This window comes from Octopus bimaculoides, chromosome 11 (assembly GCF_001194135.2).
Source record: "Octopus bimaculoides isolate UCB-OBI-ISO-001 chromosome 11, ASM119413v2, whole genome shotgun sequence".
Lineage (NCBI taxonomy): Eukaryota > Metazoa > Mollusca > Cephalopoda > Octopoda > Octopodidae > Octopus > Octopus bimaculoides.
In genome coordinates this window covers 8,772,998-8,786,334 of record NC_068991.1, presented here as the reverse complement: position 1 = coordinate 8,786,334, position 13,337 = coordinate 8,772,998, and the positions used below count along the sequence as shown (strand labels likewise).

Sequence of the window (13,337 nt, the reverse complement as noted above, 5' to 3'; positions counted from 1 at the left end):
TATATATATATATATATATATATATATATATATATATATATATATATTAATATAGCACTGTACAACAGACACACATTCGCTATTTGGATAACACATACATATATGTGAAAAGAAAATGTGTGTACATGCTATACAAAAAGTGTATTCGCGTGTGTAGGTATTTGTGGTTAGTGTGTAGAATGTTTATATGCACCTATAGGAAGTATTCGTTTGGAGTGTAGCAATACGTGCAATCGTGAATGAATGGTGATATCGCTGTATGTAATGAGAAATACAGAAACGAATGTGGCATTGTGTATCCGACCACGCTTATATAATACAACAGCACGTTGTGTACCACGCATCTTACACATACTTCCACATCCGTGGCCATACAAAAAACACAACCACCCTTTTTTTGTCACCCTATCTTTTAAAATAATGCATTTCGCGAAACCTAATCAAGGATGTACGATGCGACATCCTACTTGCATGTAGACACTTTTTGTGTTTCATAGCTGTATTTATAAATAAAATCCTACAACACAATCACGAAAATCGTATTTCCTGAAACAAAACACGGAAAGGGACAATACGACACCTCGTACATTCGTATAACTTTCACATTAGTTCTAATCATATGCGCATACAATCACACCTAAAGATCCTCTCTCTCTCTCTCTCCATTACCCCTCAAACATACACTCACTGCAGTGTACACCCATATTTGTTATATCAACCAAATTCTCCAGCCACTCGAACGGTCACTATTTCTGTTTCCTTTCTTTCTCACCCGTCAAGTCTTCTCTTATTCCCATTGCCACCCCACTTTCACTGACGCTAAATGTCACACGCTCAGCCTATTACAAGTCGGCATTTTACGGCTGATTAGGGGTCAGCTGAGATACCAAGTGTAGTGCGAGTAGTAGTAGGGCTGACGTACATAATATAGTGGTGATTACTGCAAAGGTTTATGAATGCACAGTAGTATTTATAGAATTGTTGGGCTTGTCTGGCGTACGCTGTGTAGCGCATAGCTGTTGAGCTTCAGGTCAGCTCTCTGATCGAATAGACTTATGATCAGAAACATTCCAATTGTGACCATCTCGTCTTTTTTTTTTTTTCTATATGTAGCCAACACGACATTACACTATTATCTAGTGTGTCATTTTTGTTTTCTAAGACGATTGGGTGCGATCTGAAGATTTGGCTGCTACTTCTAGCATGTCAAACGACTACATAGAAACTTCTTTGTTAGTGCAGAGTTATAATAATGGTTTGTAAAATTGCAATATGCAAGGCTGAATTGTTTAATGTAAAACTTGCAATGCCATGCTGAATTGCTATTTAACTACAAGTCAACTCTGAACAAGCAGGTTTTATGCCTAAAGATATTCACGCCGTGACCATCCGCCTGTTTAAAGTCTTGCAGGACTATCTCATCTGACAAGTCTTTCCTTTATTTTAAAATGACAGGAAGTGGGTTAACGAAGAGTTTACTGCTATTTCTTGCAGTTCGAGCGACTGTGTAGACTCTCCTCAGTGGCGTATACTTGTGTTGCACAGCTTGGTTTAAGGTTGATGTGCATGTGCTAACGTGGTGCGTAAGTGTCGAGTTCTCATGTGTAGAGTTAGAGACATCTGTGACATGTATAGAGTTGCAGGGTGACATGTATAGAGTTGCACATACATAAAAACCAAGCTTCGTTTTATGTATGGAAAATACATATGATCTCTATGAACATGTATACACAGCTCTTCGTACGTACATATGCATCACTGACATTTTACGTATATATATGTACCCTCACAAGCCAACGAACATTTAAAACACTCTTTGACATATGCCAAATATCCAAATGCGTAGATATGCATATCGAAATGCATGAACACAAGTTGGGTATCAGACAAAAAGTGTGGATTCTCTCAGGCGCGCACACATACGTAAACACACATATATTATATGGTGTGCTTCCGCATCGTCTCAGCTCACATGACGACGCTGTCTGAGAAAAAGCCGGACCAAAATATTGATTTCTTTTGCTTGCCCTCTCTCCACACTCTCTATGTCCTTGCCAGAATCATAGGTTATTTAATTTCTCCAATTCACACCCCTGTCCATCTTGTATTCTTCTTCCTCTTCGCCATCATCATCGTTCTTATTACAGAACAAAAATATTCGGACATCTCTATTGGCGTGCATCATTATCACGTTTCCTCTCTTCCTCCTTAGGTTTTACTTATTTCATGATAATTTAGATGCATCCTTGTATTGACGCCGTCGTCATTATTATCGCAATATCAATTAAGATTTTCCACCATGTTGTATAATGATTTCTTACATTGGCACACTGCCACACATTTGCGGAGACGAGATCTGCTTGATTGAACTGAACACACATCATCTTGCCTTTCGATCTCGTTGAGAGAGTTGTTTGTATAGCGAAGTCAGCCACGACAGGATTTGAACTCGAAACGTAGAAGAGATAAATATGTTAGTCCGACACTGCCGTTTCTGTTTCTCAAAAATCAACTGCGTATAGATTGTTGTCATTGCAGGCACATGCACTTTTATCTTACATCATATTGTGTTTCACTCACGAACCATCCTCACGTTTTCATTCATCCTCTTTCAATAGCTTCACATATTTTCCTTCTTCTCTCTTCTCCGTTTTTCTCTTGACTCTGCGACAATACTTTCTACCTACTTACTCTTCCTACAAGTTGCATTTTCCACACACATCTTCTTACTCTACAACAGTGAGTCACACTCACCTTATCATTCTATCACATATTACTTTTTCAAGGAAGACACTCATATTTATTCTCTCTTTATTGTCTTTCCTCTCTCTCCTGCTCCTCGTCGCCTTTTTTATCGGTTTCTCTGTTTCACTATTAACCTCACTCTGTTTCTCTTCCTATCAACCTACTGTCAATATTCCCCCATCTTCTTCCTCGCCCTGTAACGATCGTGTGATGAAAATAACCCTCTGCATTCATTCGAAAATAACCCCACAGCCTCTGTTCATCAAACACTATTTAAATGATTAGCTTTCTATTTCTGTCATCACTTCCTGTCTTCCTATCAACAACAGCTATTACAGTTGTTGTTGATAGGAAGACAGCAACAACTATGCATTAACCACAGCAGCATGAGACACAGTATGAACCACAGCATGACTCTTAGTCAGGTGTTTCGCAGCATTGATATACAAAGAAGGCCAGAATCTTTCCAATGCCAGTTCTCTTTAACTGTGAAGAGGTGCGTTTGAATAACTTGGGTAATCTGAGCAACAGCTGAGAGATAAGGAAAATCTTCCACATCCACTACTCGAATATAGGGTCCAATTTATTGAAGACATTCTACTCAGAAGTTTGGCAAACTGGATTGTTACTTCCGCAGATCTCTCCCTCTGTGTGTGTGTGTGTGTGTGTGTGTGTGTGTGTGTAAATATTACTGTCATCTTCAATGTTCTTTCCTTTTTTTTTTCCGCTTTTCCATGCTGGCATGAGTTGAATAAGACTTTTTGAGACAAAGCTTTTATAGTTGGATTCCCTTCCAGAGGCCACCCTTATAGTCACCTTTTGCCACTCACCAATTATAAAACTGGGATGCATTCTCTGTGTGTGTGTGTGTGTGTGTATGTATATATATATATATATATATATATATATGTGTGTGTGTTTTTCAACACTTGTACATACCTTCCACTTTTCCTATTTAAAGCTTTATCAACTTTGAGGTTCACCATTCCAATATATATATATATATATATATATATATATACACACACACACACACATGTAGGTGCAGCTGTGGCTGTGTGGTAAGAGGCTTGCTTCTCAACCACATGGTTCTGGGTTCAGTCCCACTGTGTAGTGCCTTGGGCAAATGTCTTCTACTATAGCCTCGGGCATTATAGCCTCAGGCCAACCAGAGCCTTGTGAGTGGATTTGGTTGGTGGAAACTGAAAGAAGCCTGTCGTGTGTGTATGTATATATATCAATATATATACACACATATATGTACAGATGTGTCTTGTCTTTGTTCCCCCATTATCACTTAACAACCGTTGTTGGTGTGTTTACGTCCCTGTAACTTAGCAGTTTGGCAAAGAGATCGATCGAATAAGTACTTTGGACTTAAAAATAAGTCCTGGGGTCAAATTGTTCAACAAAAACACTTCAACACTCCTGCACACGGCCACGATCAAATAACTAAAACAAATAAAAGTAAAAGAATGTGTGTGTATATATATGTGTGTGTGTGTGTATGTATGTATGTATACAGTTAGTGTGTGTGGTAATTTTAATCTTCCTATCAGCAAAGACCATATAGCAAATAAGAGGAAGGGCTATACTCAATGGCAACAAAAATTGGACAATGACAATATATTAATGAAAACAATTGCAGTGTGGTAGATGTTTGTAAGCCATTTAAGAACACACAAAAACTTTTAGTTTCACATTAACATTTAAATTTAATGATTTATATTCATATGAGAGATGAAGAGGTGAGTTTATTAAAGAGGGAAGTGTGTGTATGAAGAGAGGAAAAAGGCCATCAACTTAAACATCCTCTGTAGAGTTATCTATATGAAACATAAGTACAGTCCATTGTCCATTTAACCCTTTTGATACCAACCTGCCTGAAACTGCCTCTAGTACGAATGTCTTGTTTTCAAAAGTTCTGAATTAAAATCTGCAATTTATGTCCCTAACACTAGCTTAATGATACTAAGTTATTTTACTAGATTCTTTGTTATATTTAAAATTATTTGAAAGAAACACAGCATCTCAACAGATATATGGTAACAAAGGGTTAAGATGTGCTTTCTCTGTCTCTTGTTTAAACTCAAATCCTGGTCAAAACAGCCTACGATCAAAAAATTTCCAACTATGAAAATCCTTTTGTCCTTTCAGACATAGTGTATCTAGGACTATGTTATACAATGTATCTTCTTTTTTTTTTTTTTAAGACAGTATGGCCCTGACACATACTTGAAGGTACTCTCCATCACATCTTTTCTACCATCTTTGCTGTTTATCTCTTCCAACAAGAGTAGCCATGTATCACCTTGATTAAATCTGCTAGACACACTAAACCCAGTGAAGAAGACTATTTCCTTTGAGGGAACCAGTCTATTCTGAGCTGGTAATAAATGCCTCTGTTTTATTTACTAATGCAAGATTACAAGCCTTTGGAACACTTATCAGTTATATTCTTCTGCTTACAGGAAAGGTTGGAAAAATGTTTGAAGTTTTAGTAAAACTGCAGGACTAAACTCTGACTTCATATCTGACGATGCATTAGCCTGGCAAACCATAGTCAGTCATTTGACCTATGGTTTCTTGATGTTGAAACTTAAACTTATCTTACTAGCTCCTGCTATGAGCAGTGACTAAGTGTTTTGCTGGTGAGTGGAGAAAGAGTATTTTATGTGCCCTAGCATATTGATTTGTTGGAAACAGATACCAGGTTCACTGGGAATGTGGTTTGTGGTAAGCTATTATTTCAGCCAACTTTATCTATCACACACTTCACATTATGAAACCAGAGTTGAGGACATATCTTTTTTTACATGATACAACTCAAAGCACTGAATTGTACTCCTGGCATGTAATATATATTAAATGGAGTGATTGAGATTACAGATGTTTTCGTTCATCTCAGTGTCTTAATTGCATAACACTCAATTCCTCAGACAGCTTTAATCTTCCTTGATTGGTTGAAGAGTCATTTAATCAGTATTTTGACTGTTTCATTCTCAGTTTGAAAGAATATCGTTACCTTAATATTTAGGAGTTCATTATGTATTACCTATTTTGTTTAGTCCAAAGTCAATTAACTTTGAAACCCTGATTAAGTAGAACTGTGATCAAAAATGTTCCAGCTTTGACCAAGCATCTTTGAGACCTGGTTTTTTTGGTGGGGGGGGGGTACCTTTTTTCAAGCAGGGTGTTGGTGGCCCCACAATTCCTTGAGTGTGTGGTTTTGTTTAGCATAGAAATGATGTTTTACACTAATTTCTTTGTGGACTTGAAATATCTTGGTTCAACAGCAAGGAATCTAAGATGACTTGAGCTAGCAAATTGCTGCAGTCATCATCTACTATCATAGTTGTTGGAGAGCAGTTCTTCATACTTGCCAAAAGTTCCACTCTGTGTCTCCAGAGGGACTGGACAGAGATGACTTAATGGCTCAGATTGAGTCTGGGAGTGTCCAGTATTATACCCAAGTATGGTGTGTCTTCAATTCATCATCATAATCATTTAACATTCGCTTTTCCATGCTTGCATGGGTCAGACAGAATTTATTGAGGCAGAATTTCTATGCTACTATGCTTCTTTTGTCATCAACCTTCGCTTATTTCAAGCAAGTTAATATTTTCCCATTGCTGAGCATATTTTTCATGGAAGACTGGAAATGAACAACCTCACTTATATGATGACGATACTCATTTATAAACCATCCCATGACGTCTAGACAATGATACATATCTAATATGGTGCCTTACCTTTATAAAAAAAAGTAGGGTATGATTTGAGAGAGATTTGGTTGCTGTTTCTAGCAATTCAAGCAACTGCATAAGGGAGTCCTCATTAGCTTGAAAGTCTCTTGTCAGTTCTAATACCACATTCCCTTCCTCTCTGTCTCTCCATTATTGGCTTAAAACAGGAATATGTTTTAGTGAGATTTCTTGCCCCATAGTCAAGGTAATGACATCAGGCTCACAGACTAACTCCCTAGTATAATGTTATGATTGAGGGTTCATGAAGGAAGCATATTTTTTTTTTCATATTATAACCTATTTCTAACCTTTTTAGGTGTTTGACACTGTAGAAGACATGTGGCTCAGTCGTTAGAGCATCAGGCTCACAATCATGAGGTAGTGAGTTCGATTCCTGGACCAGGCTGTGTTGTGTTCTTGAGCAAGACACTTTATTTTATGTTGCGCCAGTTAACTCCGCTGTTGAAACGAGTTGTGACATCACTGGTGCCAAGTTGTATCAGCCTTTGCCATTCCCTTGGAGAACATCTGTGGCATGGAGAGAGGAGGCTGGTATGCACGGGCGACTGCTGATCTTCCACAAACATCCTTGCCCAGACTTGTGCCTCAAAGGACAACTTTCTAGGTGCAATTCTATGATCATTTATGACCAAAGGATGTCTTTACCCTTTTCTTTACTGCAGGATTGGACTTCAGATGGAATATATAGGATATGTATATAGTTAATTATTTATATGTATGTATACCTGTATATGTATGTGTCTATATATGTGTATGCATATGTGTGTCTGTGTATATGTGTGCAGGTGTAGCTGTGTGGTAAGAAGCTTGCTCCACAACCATATGATTCCAGGTTCAGTCTCACTGCGTGGCACCTTGGGCAAGTGTCTTCTATAGCCTCGGGCTGACCAAAACCTTGTGAGTGGATTTGGTAGACAGAGACTGAAAGAAGCCCATCGTATATATATATATATATGTGTGTGTGTGTGTGTGTGTGTGTGCGCGTGTTTGTGTGTCTGTTTTCCCCCACCCCCACAATCGCTTGACAACCAGTGTTGGTGTGTTTACGTCCCCGTAAATTAGCGGCTCAGCTAAAAAGACCAATAGAATAAGTACTAGGCTTACAGCAAATAAGTTCTTGGGTCGATTCATTCAACTAAAGGCGGTGCTCCAGCATGGCCACAGTCAAATGACTGAAACCAGTAATAGAATAAAAGAATGTCATTTCATCACCATGCCATGCTGGTATGAGTTGGACAGTTTGACATGGAGCTGGACAGCTGGGAGCTGTCCAGACTCCAATTGTTTGTTGTGGCATGGTTTCTGCGGCTGGATGCTTTTCCTACCACCAACCACTTAACAGAGTGTATGCTGGGTGCTTTTTATGTGGTACTGATACCTGAAAGAGCAAGCTTGTATGTGTGGATTTTACTTAGCTTGACATGTCTTATCAAGTCATTTCCTTGGTGAGGCCCTTTATCCAAAGATCCTTTCTCACCATTTCATCCCATGCCTTCCTGGGTCTACCCCTTCCACAGGTACTCTCCACAATTAGAGCTCAGCATTTCTTTGCACAGCTGTCCTCATCCATATGCATCACACGACCAAACCGGAGCAGTCTTCTCTCTTGCACATGCTGCGCTGGTTCGGTCATGTGATGCGTATGGATGAGGACAGCTGCGCAAAGAAGTGCTGAGCTCTAATTGTGGTGGATACTTGTGGAATAAGTAGAGTTGTTAAAAGGTTGGTTCCTGTTGGTTTAGCTGGAGTGCCCAATGCTCCACAATTGTGTTCATGGTTAAAACATGTAACTTTGTACTTTAATGGCTTTTATTTTATTTAAATGGCTTAGTTAAAGGAAGAATAGCACCACCCATGATTTACCCCTCGAGGGCTCTTTGAGATTGCAGGAAGAAAGGAGGGTGTTATCCTCAGATCAGATCCCCTGAATGCTTGCAACAGAGTAGACACCAAAAAGACAAAAGCCAAGCATTGCACCTGAGAACGGGAACTGGAACGGTCCTTCTGGCGGCCTTCAACACACAACCAAATTTCATTTAGAAGGCTTTGATAACCTGATCTAGCTAACTGCAAACAGAAAACTACTTGTTGCCATATAGAGGATAATCAGATATAATTAATTAATGTATTACCAAATGAAGATGCCAGTATGGTTGTGTGGTTGAGAAGTTTGCTTTCCAAGCTTATTTTCTTGGGGTCAGTGGATTTGATTGATGGAAACTGTAAGAAGCTTGCTATGTATATATGTGTGTGTGGGGGGGGGGCTCTTATCTAGTCCTTTAGTATTTAAAGTGACCATATCTGACCCAAATTTTCTATTTGTTCTATGTTTGAATTGGTCAGATCCAGCCTCTCACACCTACCCTACAATGTCATCCTAAATATAAACAATTACATCATTTGAATCTTGAAGCTTTGAGATAATGTACGAGTCATTCAAAACATTGTGAATAAGCATCACATTTGACAGAGTAATCCGAAAGCTAAAGGTCTAGACATCACGTGATCACTGGCTCAGGAACAAAATTTGCTTAGGAGGTGCAAACCCAGGCTCAGAAAATTTTACAAAGGGCCATTTCTCACGTAACGTACATGACAGGCTCAAATTAAGAATATCCAAGCTGTAGATTTTTAAGTATTGCATTGATTGATTTTCCACAGTAAATTTTGACTACCCAGGCAAGTATTTTCGTTTTGATCTAAAAAGTGTAATGTACGTCACATCATACAAAACTTTTTTTCACCTGAAAATATTCACTGCTAATTCCTCTGAATTTCTACAGAACAGCATAAAACACCTCGTGATGTTTATTTAAATTTACCTTGAAATTTCAATAAAAATGCTGATGAGTTTACTGGACAACAATGGTCTGTGTGGTCACAATTCTCATTTGCTTAGTGTGATGTGCATGACGAAAAAATAAAAAATGGATGTGATGTTTTCCAGACAGATATTCAATATCTTCCAAATATTGTAGATCTGGAAGCAAACGTTTATATAATGGGTTTTCTGGACGTATTTACAAAACTCAAGTAGTCTACTGAGATCCCTGCTTCATAATTCGTATAAAATAAAACTTGCACATTAGTTACATGGCTACTAATAAATCTACCAATGATGAGGGCTTCTACGCTTATCATATGACTTGCTAGTACCAAGTAGTCACATGACTACTAATAAATCTACCAATGATGGGAGCTTCTACGCTTGTCATATGACTTGCTTGTACTAAGCAGTCACATGACTGCTAATACAGCTGGCAGTTAAGGGAGCTGAGCTACTATAACAGTCACATGATTACTGATACAGCAGTCAAGGAAATTAGCATACTCGCCAGTCACATGATTGCTAACGCAAGCAGCCAATAAAAGGTGCTTTTGTGCAAGTCACTTTAACCTGCTTAATGCAACACCCTATTTCGCTGTCCCATTCATAAGTACTGAGAGGGCATTTTCTTTGTTGCTGATCTCAGCGTAACGTAACGTAAACAGCCCGTCAATTAATAGTAGACGTTTGTTATAAAATGTCTCGAAAGATAAAAGATGACAAGACATAACTTTTCAACTGAAATACAAAAGATAAAATATTTGTGTGTACTACACGCTGTTGCGATAAGTAATCATTTGTTTAGCCTGTTAATGTTGTTTAACCCCAGGACGAAGCTCACGAGCAGACTTACTGTCAAAGGTATTACTTTTACATTGTGTATCTAAGACTACACTAACCAATAAATTATATATATATATATTTATTTACACACGTACATATGCACATGTATATATACAAATGTATAATTATATACACATACATGTGTGTATATTAATGTTTGTATTCATGTATAACTAATTTTTTAATGGTTTTGGTCATTGAACTGCAGGTGTGCTGGGACACCACCTTTAAGGATTTGGTCGGTCACATAGACCCTAGTCCATATTTTAAATGTGCTACTTATTCCATCGGTCCCTCTGGGACAAACAGCTCAGCTGCTGTAGTGATGTAGTCAAACCAACACCGGTTGTCAGGTAGTGACACAAACACACACATGTCAAGCTTCCACACACATTCTGTCTTACCAAATTTACTCTCAAGGCACTGGCTGTCTTGAACCATCTGCTAAAAACTTCAGTAGCTTCTCTGTGCACTGTGCAAAGACTTATAACTCTTGCATGAACGGGGTTCTCTATAATGATTTCAAATGTTGGCACGAGGCCAGCAATTTCGGGGGAGGGGATAAGGTGATTACATCGACCCCAGTGCTCGACTGGTACTTATTTTATCAACCTTGAAAGGATGAAAGGCAAAGTTGACCTCAGTGGAATTTGAACTCGGAATGTAGAGACAAACGAAATGCCACTTAGCATTTTGCCCAGTGCAGTAACAATTCTGCCAGTTCACTACCTTGGGGTTCCCTATAATAGTTAACATTTGCTCAAGGCACCGTGCATGGGTTTGAACTAAAAAGTGGTTACTGAGTGAACCTGTTAACCATACAGCTATACCTTGCCAGTGAAGGGTCACTCAGATTTAAGTCAAGCTTCACATTTAATTTTAAGCTCATTCCTGCAGAGTGCTAATTGGTCCTGCGACCCAAAACTAAAGGGAACTAAATAGCATGACTATAATACGTTTATAGCAACTATATGCCTGATGGTGTTTGATCAGACGCTAAGGACGTATGAGAATTAATTCTGTAACGCAATCATTCTATTGTTCTAGTCCGCACGTGTGTGTGTGTGTGTCTTTGTACCTGTGTTTGTCTTCCACCACCACTTGCCAACCGGTATTGGTTTGTTTACATTCCCATAGTGTAGCAGATCAGCAAAAGAGACTGATAGAATAATTACCAGGCTTAAAAAAGAAGTACTGGGGTTGATCTGTTCAACTAAAAATTCTTCAAGGTGGTGCCCCAGCATGGTCGCAGTCTAATAACTGAAACAAATACAGGAAATCAGTCAATAACATATTCTCCTTCATTGTTCACTTCTTGATTCTCAGTGAGACTCACAATTCTCAGAATCACTTGATTCTCTGAGTCAAAACCCAGTAGAAATCGCTGGATCTTGACTCAAAGAATTCATTGAACCAAATTTTTGGCCCCATATTGTTGAACAAAATGCCTAGAATAACTGAAAAAGGTGATAATCTGAAGGTGTTATACCAAGAGAATACAGTGGGTGCAATAGAACCTCTGAACTAATAGCATTTTTGGTGAAATTAGCAATGTGGCAAGTGAGCTTTGCCATGTTGAAGAAGCGTGCTGTGTTGGTGTTTAGGTTGATTGGAACTCACTCATTGAGGGAAGGTACCACAAAAGCATCCCATCTGCTAGGCTAATTTCCTTGTGGATTGGCACAACTTCCTCATGGGTGAGCTCATTTCAGTCAATCCTCGTTGGACTAAATAAGTCGGCAGGAATGCAAAATGTCTGCAAGGTCGAATTTCCCTTCTGGAAGCATGGGAACCATTTCTCTGCAGTTCTTTCAGTGACATCACAAATATCTTGCATGGCTTCAGCAACTTTGGAACTTTGGTCGGAAAGCAAAAAGAAGCAGATGTTGAAAATGCTCTTTTTTTTTCTTTTTTTTTATACTTTGCACTGAAAAGCGATAAAAATTTATTCAAATTTCAAAAACAAACAAAAGTTGTCGAGGAAAAATACACAAAAATATTTTTTGTGCAAATTCAAATAACTTTGGAAAGAAATGAACAAATTTATCTGAGGACCCAATATAATTTGATTTTGCATCCCCGGAAGAATATAAACTTGACTTCAGTGCTTGACTGGTACCTTTTTGTTATCAACCCCAGAGGAATGAATAGCAAAGCTGACCTCAGAATATGGAGAGGTCATGACTAAATATCGTTAGACATACCAATCTGCTGCATAATCTGTATTGAATTCCCATCAGACCTATTTTATCATCCTCAGTATTACTAGCTTGATAAATCAAAGCTCCCTTAAGTCTTTGCACTTCCTTGTTCACTGATTTAGTAACTAAATCCCTTGCTTTGCTCTGAATGCTGATAGTGACTCAGAAATTCCAACATTTTTAATTAATTATGTTACCAACTATCGTTTCTTTTTTTGCTCTTCCCTCTCTTGGACTTGATTATATCAGTTATACTTTGTCCAGTATCTCCCTCACCCCCACTCTCCCTCCCTCTTTCTCTCTGACACACACCTATATTAGATTACTAATTAAATTTCTTAGACATAATTATTGCACTTAATGTTGAACTAAAAAAATTACATCAAACATAGTCTCACACACACACACACACACACACACACTTTTTCCTGCTTTCTCAGTCTGACTTCAATCGCTCTCTCTCTCGTTCTCTCTCTCTCTCTCTCATTACCCTCTCTTTGTTTCTGTCTTCAGTCACATTCACTCTCTCTCTCTGTCATCCTTCAACCTCTCTCTTTTGGTCTTCAGTCAATCTCTCCCCAAATACTCTCTCTTCATTCTATATCTTTCTCAGCAATTCACCAGGATAAATACCAGAACGAAGGATCTGATGAACTATCGATGCAGCCAAAACTAGAAGTTGAATATAATTCTTGGGTATTCTTTTTGAATGCATTTAGCATCCACATGAATGTAACTTAAGTAACCCTTCCATATATTGAGTAATGTGCAAAGACCTCTTTGATGAAGTTCTCTTAAAATTTAGACTTCCATTTTTCCCTGAGCGTCAAACTAATAATTCTTGTTTGTTGTTCTCTCACCTGTCTTTCATTCTTTGTATTATTTCAAACCGCACACACACACATACATATATATATATAAATATATATATATATATATATATATATATATATA

General features: G+C 38.2%; 1 protein-coding gene across 2 annotated transcripts in view; it reads left to right on the top strand.

The window, feature by feature from the left end:
- The window catches only part of LOC106883248 (tyrosine-protein phosphatase non-receptor type 12-like), an 82,034-nt gene that overhangs the window by 2,884 nt on the left and 65,813 nt on the right, over window positions 1-13,337 (top strand). The gene's annotated exons all lie outside the window — the stretch shown is intronic.